Raw genomic sequence first — 13,398 nt, 5'->3', positions numbered from 1 at the left:
CAACATTCATTGTTTCAAAACACCATTGTTTGTTTTTTCTGCTTTTTTGTTCTTTGGAGCCTGAATCTGCAAAAACACTCACACCCAGCATTTTGCTTCATGTACCCCTCATAAGACGTTTTTGGAGATGTGAATAGTGTTTCCACACTACTTTTTATTGTGATTGTTCAGAATGTTCATAATAAATGGTAAAAAGTCAGTTTCAATGGTCATACTGAGTTTTATGGAGAAGGACCATAATTTATGTTTGTCACTCTAAGCCAATAGTAGAATTGCTGGAAGTTTGGGTCCTAGAACCAGACTTTCAAGGCTCAAATCCTTATTTTCTCACTTCCTAGGTGTATGACCTTAGACAAGGTGTTTAACCTCTCTATGCTACTTCGGTGTCCTCATCGATTCTTTTTTTTTTTTTTTTTTTTTTTTTTTTTGAGACGGAGTTTCGCTCTTGTTACCCAGGCTGGAGTGCAATGGCGCGATCTCGGCTCACCGCAACCTCCGCCTCCTGGGTTCAGGCAATTCTCCTGCCTCAGCCTCCTGAGTAGCTGGGATTACAGGCACGCACCACCATGCCCAGCTAATTTTTTGTATTTTTAGTAGAGACGGGGTTTCACCAGGTTGACCAGGATGGTCTCGATCTCTCGACCTCGTGATCCACCCGCCTCAGCCTCTCAAAGTGCTGGGATTACAGGCTTGAGCCACCGCGCCCGGCCATCGATTCTTTAAGAATAGAGCCTACCCCACATAGTCACTTGAAGATGAAGTGGGTTAATACATTCAGAATGCTTGGAATGGTAACTGGCACACAGTAAGTGCTCAGTAAACTTGGGTTGACGCTATTATCCATGTTATCCCCGTCATAATCATCACCATTAAGCAATTAAATGTAAAGTTCCAAAATTTGATTATTAAACTACAATTTTACAGCCGTGATTCTGGTGATACCATGTCAGTAGCAAAATTATTTCCTTAGCTTGAGCCCATCACTGCCTTATTGCATACAATAGAGAGTGTTGCCTTAGGCAAATGTCATTGTAGGGAAATGAAGAAATTGCCTGTGAGCTACTCTTCAGAGGCCTCGTCCCATTTTTTCAATCCATCCACTTTACTCCCTCTCCACTACCACTATTAAGACCTTATCATTTCTTATCTAGATTAATTCAACAGCTTCCTTCCTTCCAATCTCCATGATTTCACCCACTAGCCACCCCCTCCCCTTTGCCTAACTAATTTTCTCCATTCGCGGTACAGTGATCTTTCTAATATGAAACTCCTGATTTGCCTTAAAAAGCCCTCATTGACAACCTGCAACCCACAATCCATGGTGAAGCACAGGAGCCTTGGGGATCTGCCCCCAGCATGCCTCTCCACCTTTGTCTCTCACTGCTCCTGTCTTCGTGGAAAGCCCTGATGAATTATTTGTAGTTTCCCTCACTCACCTTGCTCTTATTGGCCTGTACGTGTGCTGCTCCCGCAACCTGCAGTACTCTTACCCACTTTACCTGGATGAACCTGACTTGTCAGTCGGGATTCACCTTAGGTGGGCATCATGTTCTTCCAGGCCTCTCCTCCAACTTCAGGTTGAGAGTATTCCAGACTTTAAGCTCCATGGGATACGGATCTTGTCTTTGCACCAGCTTATTCCCGATTGCCTGGCACATACTGTGTTTATTAAATATATGTTGAATTAATTACCTTTTACTTGGGGCTTTTGTTTGCTTCTGCACTTACAGTTCTAGCACAGTACTTAACTCATTATCATGTGTCATCATGATGGGTTTGTTTTCTCTCCCATTAGACTGTGAGCTCCACAAGGCGGCTCCTTGTCTTATATACATCGTTGTATTTCCAGCTTCCAGCATAGTGCTTGCTGTGGCGCAGGAAGTCAGTAAGCTCTGAATGAATGAATAGTATCTACATACCATTAATCTCAGGTTAAAATTTCTCCAAATTCTGAAGCAAGGGGATCTGTGGACTTCCCTGACGGTTTTTGGATGTCATCCCAATGATACCACTAAAATTTTAAGGAACAGCTTGCATATATATATACATTTTTCCAAGTGGCAGTTTTTTCCCACAGGCTTCGTCAGATATTTCTCCAGAGCCTTCCTCAGATTCTCAGAGGCGTCTCTGATTCCCCCAAAAGATAAGAAACGATGTCATAAAAAGTTATTTCTAAATATCAATTGTTCGTTTGTTTGTTGTTTTGTATTGAGACAAAGTCTTGCTCTGTTGCCAGACTGGACTACATTGGCCTGATCTTGGCTCACTGCAACCTCCGCCTCCCAGGTTCAAGCAATTCCCCTGCCTCAGCCTCCCAAGTAGCTGGGATTACAGGTGCACACCGCCATGCCTGGCTAACTTTTTGTATTTCAGTAGAGATGGAGTTTCACCATGTTGTCCAGGATGATCTCAATCTGACCTCGTAATCTGCCCACCTTGGCCTCCCAAAGTGCTGGGTTTACAGGCCTGAGCCACCATGCCCGGCCTAAATATCTATTGTTAAATAAAATGTTTGCAAAGCAGCCTGATGAATGAATCATTTCAGGCCACTTGACCCCAGTGAGGTAGCGGGTTTGTGCTCTACACTCTGACTGCCTCCAGTAGTCTCACTGCTGCTGGACTGTGGTGGTTCCAGTTGGCAGCAGGGGAAGTTTCTTCTGGATAAATACTCAGTCATAGGGTTCCCCCTTCCACACACACCTGTAGGAACAGTTTGACACTCATATGCATGGTCTTCCTGGTTCTAGACACAGAGTCATTTAAGCTGCTGGAGCCTGGACCAGCTAGCCCAGCATTCAGGAAGTTCAAGGGTTTTGGGTCAAAGCTGAGAACCTTCTTTGATCCACCTTGGCGAGACATTTTCTCTGGCTTCCAATAATAGCTTCAGCATTTTTTTTTTTTTTGCTGGCCTAGACCCACACAAGCAAGAGGAGACCAGAGCTTCTCTAAGGAGGTAAGAGAAAGCACATTTTAAAAATAACTTGAGCAAGTTAATTCATCTGGCAAAAGCAACCCCACTACATAAAAGAAACTTCTTTAGTTGCGCAATAGCAGTTCCTAAAAATGTCAACAACCCCAGGGTCCACATGCACTGAATCATTTGCTGAACAGAAAGAGTCCCTGGTCCAAATTCTGCAAGAATAAATACCTTATAAAACTAGAGTTCAATGACCTTCAATTGGGAACAAGGAGGGTATGGGGCACAGCAACCCACCCCGAGGACAATGAGAAAGTATTGTAACTAGATATTCAAAATGCTAGCTTTTTCTAAACCAAAAACTGGGATGAGTGGAAGGAGAAAGGGAGGATGGGCACAGTCTATGCCTCAAGCTCTTACTCAGACCCTACCAGGCCCCTGCCTTCCCTAGGGAAAACCAGAATCTAATTACTCTCATGAAGCCAGAGGAAGCCTCTTCAGGTTTCACCATGTGTTCTGTTGACAAGATAATGGTTCCATTGAAACTGTAATAACATACTTGGCCAACTGAGCCCATACCATATAGTAACTTTGTACCCGGTCCTAGTTTTTCAAACATAATGATAATATGTTCTTTCTAATGTGGCCCATTCTGTTCTAATGAACTTATGCTGAATTTTCCTGAGTACTAGAATAATTATTGCCATAAATAATAAATATAATTATTCTCATTTAATATTTGTGTAGCTCTTCTTTAAAGCAGAAAGTATTTTTTCATTCATTAGTAATAGAACCTTTCTGTGTGAGAAGCACTGAGCTAGAATCCGTATCCTGGAATAGTCAGAATTTGGAGAAATTCAGGGAAAAGGCACTGGACTCTTTTTTAAAGACTAGAAAATGAAACCTCCAGAAAAAGGTTCACGAGCTTTTTATTCCCAGAGATGTAGGAAAGATTGGAGTAAATCTTAACATTATATTTCAGGTAAACAAAGGATCACAGTCAAAATAGCAGCACTTACTGAGTAACAGCTGTGTGCCAAGTACTTTACAGTTTCACATCTAACTCTCATAATCACCTTGTAAAGTGGATATCCGCAGTACATGATGAGAACACTGAAGTATAGGTTGAATGATTGTTTAAATGGGAAAGACATTTTTCAAAATCTCCGACTTTTTTTCTCCTTTCTTATCAGCAAGAAAGATTGCACTTTCCCTTTCAGTGAAACTTGTGCATGACCACGTGACTCTCTTTGGCCAGTGAAATATGAACAAGCAGCATTTGTCACTTTCAGATGGATGGCTGAAGAACCAGCATGAGCTTTGCCTCCTTTTCACTCTGCCACAGTGGCCACTAACATTCCAGATGGTGGCGCTCTGCAGCCTAAGTCCTCCGGTCGGAGCCATGGGCAGAGCCCCCTTTCCCATCCCTATCAAGATGTGCATGTTGCGTAAGCCATGCATTAATCTTTGCAGTTTTAAACCACTAAGTTTTGGAGTTGTATTAATCATTAGTCTTGGTTCTCCAGAGAAACAGAGTGGGGGACTGGTATTCATTGTGGGAACTGACTCCTCATATGATTATGGAAGCCGAGTAGTTCCCCGCTCTGCTGTCTTTGACCTACAGAGCTAGGGGAGCTAGTGGTACAATTCAGCCCAAGCCTGAAGGCCTGAGAAATGGGATGGGGATTGGGAGGGTGGGTGTGCTGAGGTAGTGTAAGTCCTGAAGTTCAAAGACCACCGAGAAGATGGGTGTTCCAGCACCAGGAGAGAGAGCAAATTCGCTTTTCTTCTGCCTTTTTGCCCTCTCTGGGCCCTCAGTGGGTTGGATGATGCCCTCCCACATTGGTAAGGGTGGATCTTCCATACTCAGTCTGCTAATGTCTTTCAGAAACATCTTCAGAGACACATCCAGAAATAATGTTTTACCAGCTATGTCAGCATCCCTTAGCCTAGTGGACAACTTAAAAATTAACTATCACAAGCGGTTGTTTCCACAGCAAAACCTGGGTGACAGCCCAAGTGACCCAGATGACTAGAATTTGACTTTCTTTTATTGCCCACACCATACTCTGAACGAACATGCTCTGCTGCCTTCTAAGTGGAGAATGATGGCGAAGGATCTTCTACCTAATTTGAGTCACAGAAAAAACAAGGGGAGGGTATTAATTACAGTGACAAGAATTGTGATTCCTGAGGGGGCAGATCCAGACTGATAGGTAACAGAAGTGAAGAAGGTCTCAAGAATGTCCACTGAAATTTACTCAGAAGAGAAGAATAATTAATAGTCATAATTAATATTAAGATGTATTTCCTTACAGGCATGTTTAAGTTATACACTTTGAGTACGTTTTCTCAAAGGGGGTTCTATGTAAGAGACTGTTTCTTAATACATTTCCTAGCTTGGAATTGTTCACTCTGTTTCAAGGCCTCTCGCTGGTTTAAGCTGAGCTTATTTTCTTACAGACCTCACAACAATAACCTTTTCCTTTACTAGTCAGTACACAAGATGGTCTTCATTTCCAGTCTACCAGGAAACAAAGTATCTTGTTTGGAATTCCCCACAACCAGAGCCTGAGACAAGGACTAGTGTGCAGTGAGTTTATTTGGGGGGTGATTCCAGTAAGTGGGAGTGAGAGATCAGTCAGCCTGCAACACAAAGGAGGAAAAGTCAGTATAAGGATGAATTTGGCAACTGGCCATTTCAGGCAACTGGGGCTAAATTTTCCTAGGATCTCTAAGAAATGTAAAGAATGCCTCCCATAATTGCTCACCTCAAGTATTTATTGATTGGCTTTCATGCTCCATTGGTTGTCCCTGGACAACCCATTCAGCCCTCCCTCGCTGCAGCACAGACACTGCTTTCTCCTAGGCTGAGCAAGCTCCTGCATCTGTGGAAACAGTCCGGGGACAGACATGGAAATGATGGCTGCTGAGTGCTTGAGATCTGGGATAGAGGCCACATCATAAGTGCACTGACATCAGAGATGTGTCAAGAGATGTGACACAGGGCATCTAAGGTATCTACTGCACCAGCTACAACTCCCTGAACACTAATCTCAGTTCTTACAGAGCTGATGCATGCAAGACAACAGAGTCATGATCAAGAGCACCAAGGAAGCTCTGATAAACCTTCCTTAGGCAAGTTTCCCAATTTTCAAAATGAGGGTAATAATATTCACCATCCAAGATCATCGGGAGGAACAGATGAACTTATACATGTGAAAATGTCCAGCACAGGTTCAGCACCCATAGTAGGTGCTCAATAAATGTTAATTCTCTGCCCTCCACATTGTGCATATCCGGAGCTGCACTAGATGCTGAGGCCAATGGTCTCAAATGTCCTTTAACACTTAATGACTCTGAGATATTCTCTGAGCTGCCTACAGGTTATTAACTGTATTAGAACTCTTTCTGTGGCAAGTGACAGGAGCCCAGCTCAAATGAACTTAAGCAAAAGGGAATCCATTGACTCTTGTAGATAGCAATTCCAGGGTTGGCACTAGCTTCGGCACTACTGGACGCAGGAATTGAAACAATGTCTTCAGCTCTTTCTTTTGGGGTTTCTCTCAGCTGTACTTCCCTTGTTTCTTTTTCCCCTTTTGCAGATAAATCATCCATAACTGAGAGAGCTGAAAAGGGGATGGCGGCAGAGAACTGTGGCTCATATCATCCTTGCTTGCTGACCTCAGGGTCCGTGTATAAATTCTCAGAGAAGAACCTCTCTGGTTGGTGATGCTTGGGTCATAAACCTACACTGTGGCCTGGAGGGTGGGTCCCTTGAAGTGGAGGCTGCTGGAACCACTTGGGCTGGGGCAGGGTGCTAGGACCAGAAGAAAGAGGGGGTAGGCAGGGCTGCTGGCCAGACACTCTTCACCGAAACAAGGCACGAGGAGGGGCAGGACTGAGGCAGCAATACAGAAAGCAGACAGTAGAGGTCGTGGCAGTTTTGCCATTTCTTGCTACCTCTGGTTGATGGGAGAGTCCCCTTGGTAGGCCTCCACAGTCACCCCACATTTAGGAGGAGAAAATCCATTTGCCACTTCTGGCAATGCCAGTGGAAGCACATATTTCACCCAGGGGTTGAGTTTGGCCCATGATGAGCTTCAGAATACAGAGCTGTCTTGGAACAATGGCTCAGCACATTCATTTGGTGTTCGACAAAGCCTGCCTTTGTCACCTTCCTTCTCCCTGGGTGCCCTTCAAGATCCTCAGTGTGCTTTGGGGGGAGACAGAGAAAATGTCATGTCAGGGTAGCTCACCTCATTTGTCCTGGAGTCATGAAAATGTATCGTGTCAATTTATTCTTTTGTTATTATAAAAAATAAAATTGAACATTTTCAGATAAAATAAATAAGTATAGAAAAAATTTTAATTACCTGTTATGATTCTACCTAAGAATCATTGTCACATTTTGGAATATGTACTGCCAGATACTTTCCTCTGAATATATACAGTGTAGTTTTTTTAATATTAAAAGGGGATCATATGATACCTGCTGCTTGTATACAGGCTTTCTTTACTAATATGTAATATGATATATAAGCAGACAAATGCACACATCCTAAGCCATCAACTCACTGAATTTTTATTCATTGTTTTTAATACATGCACTTTGTTCCCTTGTGAGTCTATGTCACGACATATTTAATTAAGTCCCGATTGATGAATACTAATTTACTCTATCTGCCAGTTCATTCCAGTCGAACATCTATTGAGTGTCTACTTATGGGCCAAGCACTCTTATTCATCAAAACCACCATATTATCTGTTTCAGTTATTTATTGCAACAATAAAACTGCATAACAAATCACTCCAAAATGTGGCACCTTAAAACCACAACCACTTAGTATTTCTCAAGAGTCCACGGGTCAGCTGAGCAGTTCTGCTGATAAGGGTCAAGGTCAACATGTTTCAACTAGACGACTTGAGAGGTTACAAAGAAAGGAGTGTCTCAGTAGATGTGTTCTTCCAAAAATAAAGCAAGGAATGAGGAAATTGCAGGTTGGATAAGAGAGGTGGTTGGCAAACAAACCCCACAAAAGGCAGAAAAAAATTAAAGAAACATAATGCCAGACTCCTATGTCATCATCCAAGAAGATACAGTGAAATATGGCCTGGGGGGTGGTAGGGTAGGAGTAGGGAGAGCAGGGGTAAAGGAAGGGAGATCGTTTTAATCACTTCTGTATTCCTTTATAATAGATGTGACTGCAAGTATTAAAATTTAACAAAGGCATATGTGATTGTTAACTTTTCTGCATAAGCCACTGAGCATCTTCAACATCTCTCCCTCCCTTCTTTCCTCCCTCCCCCCTCCCTTCCTTCCTTTTTTCCTCTTTTGCTTCCAACTTCCTTATTTCCTTTTGCTTTCTTTCTCTTCTTTTTATATCTCACTCTGGGTATATGTAGTAGTGTAAAAGGTTGACAGAGAAATCAAATATAAGAAGAGCAGGGCTCCGAGGAAAGCACCTGGCATCCGATAGGCAAACCATCATTTCTAAAAGAAAGGACTGAGAGACTGAAGAGCTCAGGGCATTGCCAAATGAACAGGCAAGCACGTCCATTCCGCACCGAATGAAGGGGAAATGGCCCTTCCAAATAATTGACCTATAAAACAGCCTTTTCACAAGAGTTCCGTAATTACTGGCCAACGGCAACAATGAAAAACAACTCCCAAACCAAGAAATATTTCTGGACTGAAAACCATGAGATCTGGGTTCTAACAACCTGTGCTCCTCAAAGTACAAGATCTGGGTCTACACGAACAAGCTAGGAGCCTCGAACTGGTGATGGGCATGTTTGGGTCCCTGTCTCCTTCTTGGACATTGGGGTCTTAGAGACCCTTTTCCACACCATGATCCTCTTACTAGCGTGTATGCTTTACTTTTGACGTCTCATGCTGATCATCTGAGCAGTAGTAAGAAGCAATTTCAAATGAAAACATCATTTATCATCTGCTGAAAAGAACCCCCCCCCCCAAAAAAAAAAAACACAGAAAAATGAAAAGACATTGAAAGGGAATGAAAATGCACGGGAAAATAAAAAGACAATGAAAGGGAATGAAAATGTAATTCATTTTATTAAAAGGGAGAATTGTTCTTCTGGGACACTGGGTAGAAACCTTGATGAGTTACCTGGCCATCATAAATCCTCTAACAAAGAAGGGAAGAGAAAGAAAGAAAACAGGGAAGAGGGCAGGATAAAAGAAAGAAAAGGAAGGAAAAAATGAAGGAAGGACGTTATCTATTCATTTCTACAGAGACTCTGTTGAGCATTAGACAACAAGACTTGGGAAAATTTTAACGGAAACTTTTTCAAAAATCTTTTCAGAAGGATTTTTTTTCCCTCTGAAAAGCATCATTAAGGGCTGTTAAATACCCAAGGCAAACCTCTTTCATATTACTTACTGGACATGAAACACTAACACAATTGAGGCTATCCAGAGGCCATTTAGAAATTCAATGATTATTCAACCCAAGGGGCTTTCCAAATGGTGAATTAGCTTCTTAAGAGGAAATTAATATTGAGCAGTATATCAAACCTAATTGGAATCTTGAGAAAATAGTTCTGTGTAGGTAGAAGAGCTAGAGGCTAAAGAAGATCAGGTTGGATGATACCTTCACTTTTGTCTTTTGCCTTAATTATGATGTAAAATGAAACATCTTGTTTATTTTCTATGCCAGGAGGGCAGGGTGTGGTTTGGAGAGCTTCCAAGTTTATCAAAAGCTACCTTCAGTCTGGGAGCAGAAAAGTTTACTTCCTTCATTTCTTTCCCACAGACATTCAAAGAGAGCTAAGGAGATACAAAAGACTTTTTTCCTGTATTTGCAATGCAAGGCAGTTGGGAATTAATGACTGATTTGTTGGTGAGGGCAATGGGCATTGATCACAAAAGCAGTAAAGCTGTGTTTCTCAAAGAGAGAACGTCTATTTGAGATTTTCACTATTTTCCTATTTAGAGGAGAAAGGAGCGTTATACCATATTGGAAGCACTCATGAGTCACTAGCCTCTTCTCTTTCTATGTCTTTCTGTATTAATTGCTTTGAAAGCACAACATCCCCAAACCATTAAGCACACAGTGGTCTGATTTTTCTATTTGTGAAAGATGCTAAAGTCTCACTCTAGGATTAATTTGGAGGGCCAGGGTATGGGCTTGTAGATGTGACTCTGTTAGACTTTGGTTCTCCTAGCAGCTAACCTTTTTGGATCATATCTAAGTTGACCTGTTTCATAGTGAGAGAACTCCTCTCCATTACTCAGAATACTGAGGCAGATCACAAGTGTACCTCATCTGGGTTATGTTAAGCCAGAGCAGAAACAGCAGGCTCATCTCTTGAGAAGGGTCACTTATTAAAGACACAAACTATTTTTTTTTTAGATGGATTCTCACCATTGCCCAGGTTGGAGTGCAGTGATACAATCACAGCTCACTGCAGCCTCAATCGCATGGGTATTTGGGTATTTTTAAATAAGAAAAAAAAATACAATCTGATAGAGACATATGAAGGAGGACTGGGTCACTATAAACGAAACAGATTCTAAGAGCAGGAGGAAAGAGTATAGTCTCTTTTCAATACATTTTTTTTTAAAAACTGGGGAAAGAACATTCACTCTATCCCTATAGACCAGAAGGCAGATAATTGTCCTTTATGATTCCAAACCACACTACCTTGTTCAGCTGTCACTGAAACAACTTTGAACACTGCCATACATTCTTGCCAGCTCCCGAACTCTGACCTTTCTATGCCTTAGTTCCACTTTCACAAATGGGATTGATGTAATATGCATTTCAGAGGAAATGACTATAGACATTTAGTGTCATTATAAATGTTGAGAAGTATGCTAGCAGAAAATATGCCTTAAGATCCTACGTGGATTCTTGTATGGTTTGAAATTGCTTAAAAGATATATGTGGTCTCTGGCCGGGTGCGGTGGCTAGAGCCTGTAATCCCAGCACTTTGGGAGGCCGAGGCGGGTGGATCACGAGGTCGAGAGATCGAGACCATCCTGGTCAACATGGTGAAACCCCGTCTCTACTAAAAATACAAAAAATTAGCTGGGCATGGTGGCATGTGCCTGTAATCCCAGCTACTCAGGAGGCTGAGGCAGGAGAATTGCTTGAACCCAGGAGGCGGAGGCTGCAGTGAGCCAAGATCGCGCCATTGCACTCCAGCCTGGGTAACAAGAGCGAAACTCCGTCTCAAAAAAAAAAAAAGATATATGTGGTCTCTAAAATGTATGTGTGTGTGTGTGTGTGTGTGTGTGTGTGTGTGTATATATATCTTCTTATATGCCTATATATATACTTATATATTTACAAATCTATATATATCATATATATAAATTTGCTATTGAGTTGCCATTACCTAATGCTTAGGGTAAGTCATGCACATTTGTTTCTTTTCAGTACCCAGATTTCATTAACATAAATTCTGTTATCACAGACGCTCCCATAAGCATTGAGACAATTTGTCTATCCCTGCAACTATTTAGGGTTTTGAAAACACAATGGAAGCAGGTAAGGAGGAATTATGCTTTACTCTTGGAGATTTATTAGGTACATATTTAGATTTGTGAACTCACATTGCTTAGGATGAAAGGAAGGACTCTTGAGGATGTCTGCTGTTCGTTAGTAAACTGCCTGTAACAATTGCAATTAGCACACATGAGCACAATGAACTGGGTAGTCAGACTCAGCCAAAATGAATAGAAATAGCCTCTCACCAAATTTACTTTGAGTAGCCCTTAAACTCTGAGCACTGCTGCCCAAAGCAATACGACTGGAGGTCCAAGCTTGTCAATGACTATGCAAATATGCTTTCTTCACTTTTACTCTATTGTCATCTGTCTATTATGATGTTGCTATGGTGACACCTTTCCAATATCCCTGTGCTCCTTTGGTATCCTCTATGAGGAAGTTGTAATGAAGTGGTTTGGCAAAAGAATCCTTTTGGAATTTTTTTTCATAGACTATTGAAGACCAGCATGACTTTTTTCTTATGGGAAATATATAAAGCGTGAGTTGGAAATGATGGAAATTAATCTGTACTGACTTGGACAAGGAATGCGAATGTTATTCATTCTATACCAAGCTATCTGAAAATATTCTTTTTCTGTCCCTAATTCCAGAAGATAACAAATAACATCTTAAGGGACACCGAAGCCTGTGTGTGTGTGAGTATAACACCTGCTGGGGTCTCTTAAACTCATGAGGGAGGGGCTACCCGTGGGTGGCATGAGAACTATATGCTGGAAAGAACCATGGGTGGTGACCTTGGAACACTTACCGTGTGACAGGTGTTATGCTAAGCATGTTGTATGCATTCCTTCGTTGAATGACAGCTACCTATATTATCCTCATTTTATAAGATGAGGTAACAGAGATTCAGAAAGGTTAGACTCAGCTACCATGGGTCTGTCTGACTCTAAAGTTCATCCTGTTAAAAACCGGGGCACTCTGAAAATGAGATTCCTTGGTGATGAACAGAAATATTGCTTAGTGGCTGTGTTTTTGTATCTGGCAATTTTCTCATATTTGAGTCTTACATTCACAATCGATATCTTTATATTACACAAATGACATAGAATTAGAGTGATTTAATCCAGGGTTAATATCATTAAGTCATGACTATTTATGAAACGTTTCTTAACAATATCTGAGATGACTTGATATGGCAAAAAATGTGTGTGATTTTAGGTCTCATTTCGTAGTTGGCCGCAGAAACCTCTTTTAGAGGAGGGATGCTTTCTCTTTGTATCCTAATTTCTGCTTAATATACTTCCGTACCGCTTTGAAGGGTGTCGTAAGAATGCAGGAATGCAGTACTTTGTCATTCGATATGCATTAAGAGGTGATCATATGGGGAATAGAAAAATGTGAACGATCGCATTCTTTTTCTACAGAAGGCAGGAAGCTCATATTTGATAACTCTTACTATAAACTAGAAAACGTTTTGTATGTAGTTTACCCGTAACCATTACCCTGCAAGGTAGATATTGCACCCCGCCAATTTACGGAGAATACTGAGGCTTTCAGTTTGTAGATAGACCAAGAGCATACAAATAGAGAGTGGCAGGCTGTGGGCTGGGCTTTAAAATCCATGTTGGTCCGTGACTCCCAGTGTGTTCTAGTAAACATGCTAGAATCTGAGTATTTTCCAAAGATTAATGCTCTGCTCTGGGTCAGGTAGTTCATGGTATTTTTCAAGAATCAGAAAATCCTGAAGAAGACAGACCGTCTCCCCCTCCGTAGGTGCCTTGGAAGTGGCCGTTGTGGACGCAGAGCGCATCCTTTCTGATCCGACACCTTCTTCCCCGCCCTGGCCCGAGGGTCAGTGTCTTTTCCGAAGGCTGGGAGCCCCCTTAGACCGGTCATTTCCCATCTCTGTCCGAAGGGAAGATGATCCCAAAGACGACCTTTCTCCCCTCGAGCTGCCATTCCGCAGGCGGCCGCCAGGGGTCCCCGCTCGGCGCCCCCGCGAGA

The sequence above is a fragment of the Saimiri boliviensis genome, chromosome 2 (genome assembly GCF_048565385.1).
Source record: "Saimiri boliviensis isolate mSaiBol1 chromosome 2, mSaiBol1.pri, whole genome shotgun sequence".
NCBI lineage: Eukaryota > Metazoa > Chordata > Mammalia > Primates > Cebidae > Saimiri > Saimiri boliviensis.
The sequence above is the reverse complement of the archived record's forward strand: the minus strand, read 5'-3'. Positions refer to the sequence as shown.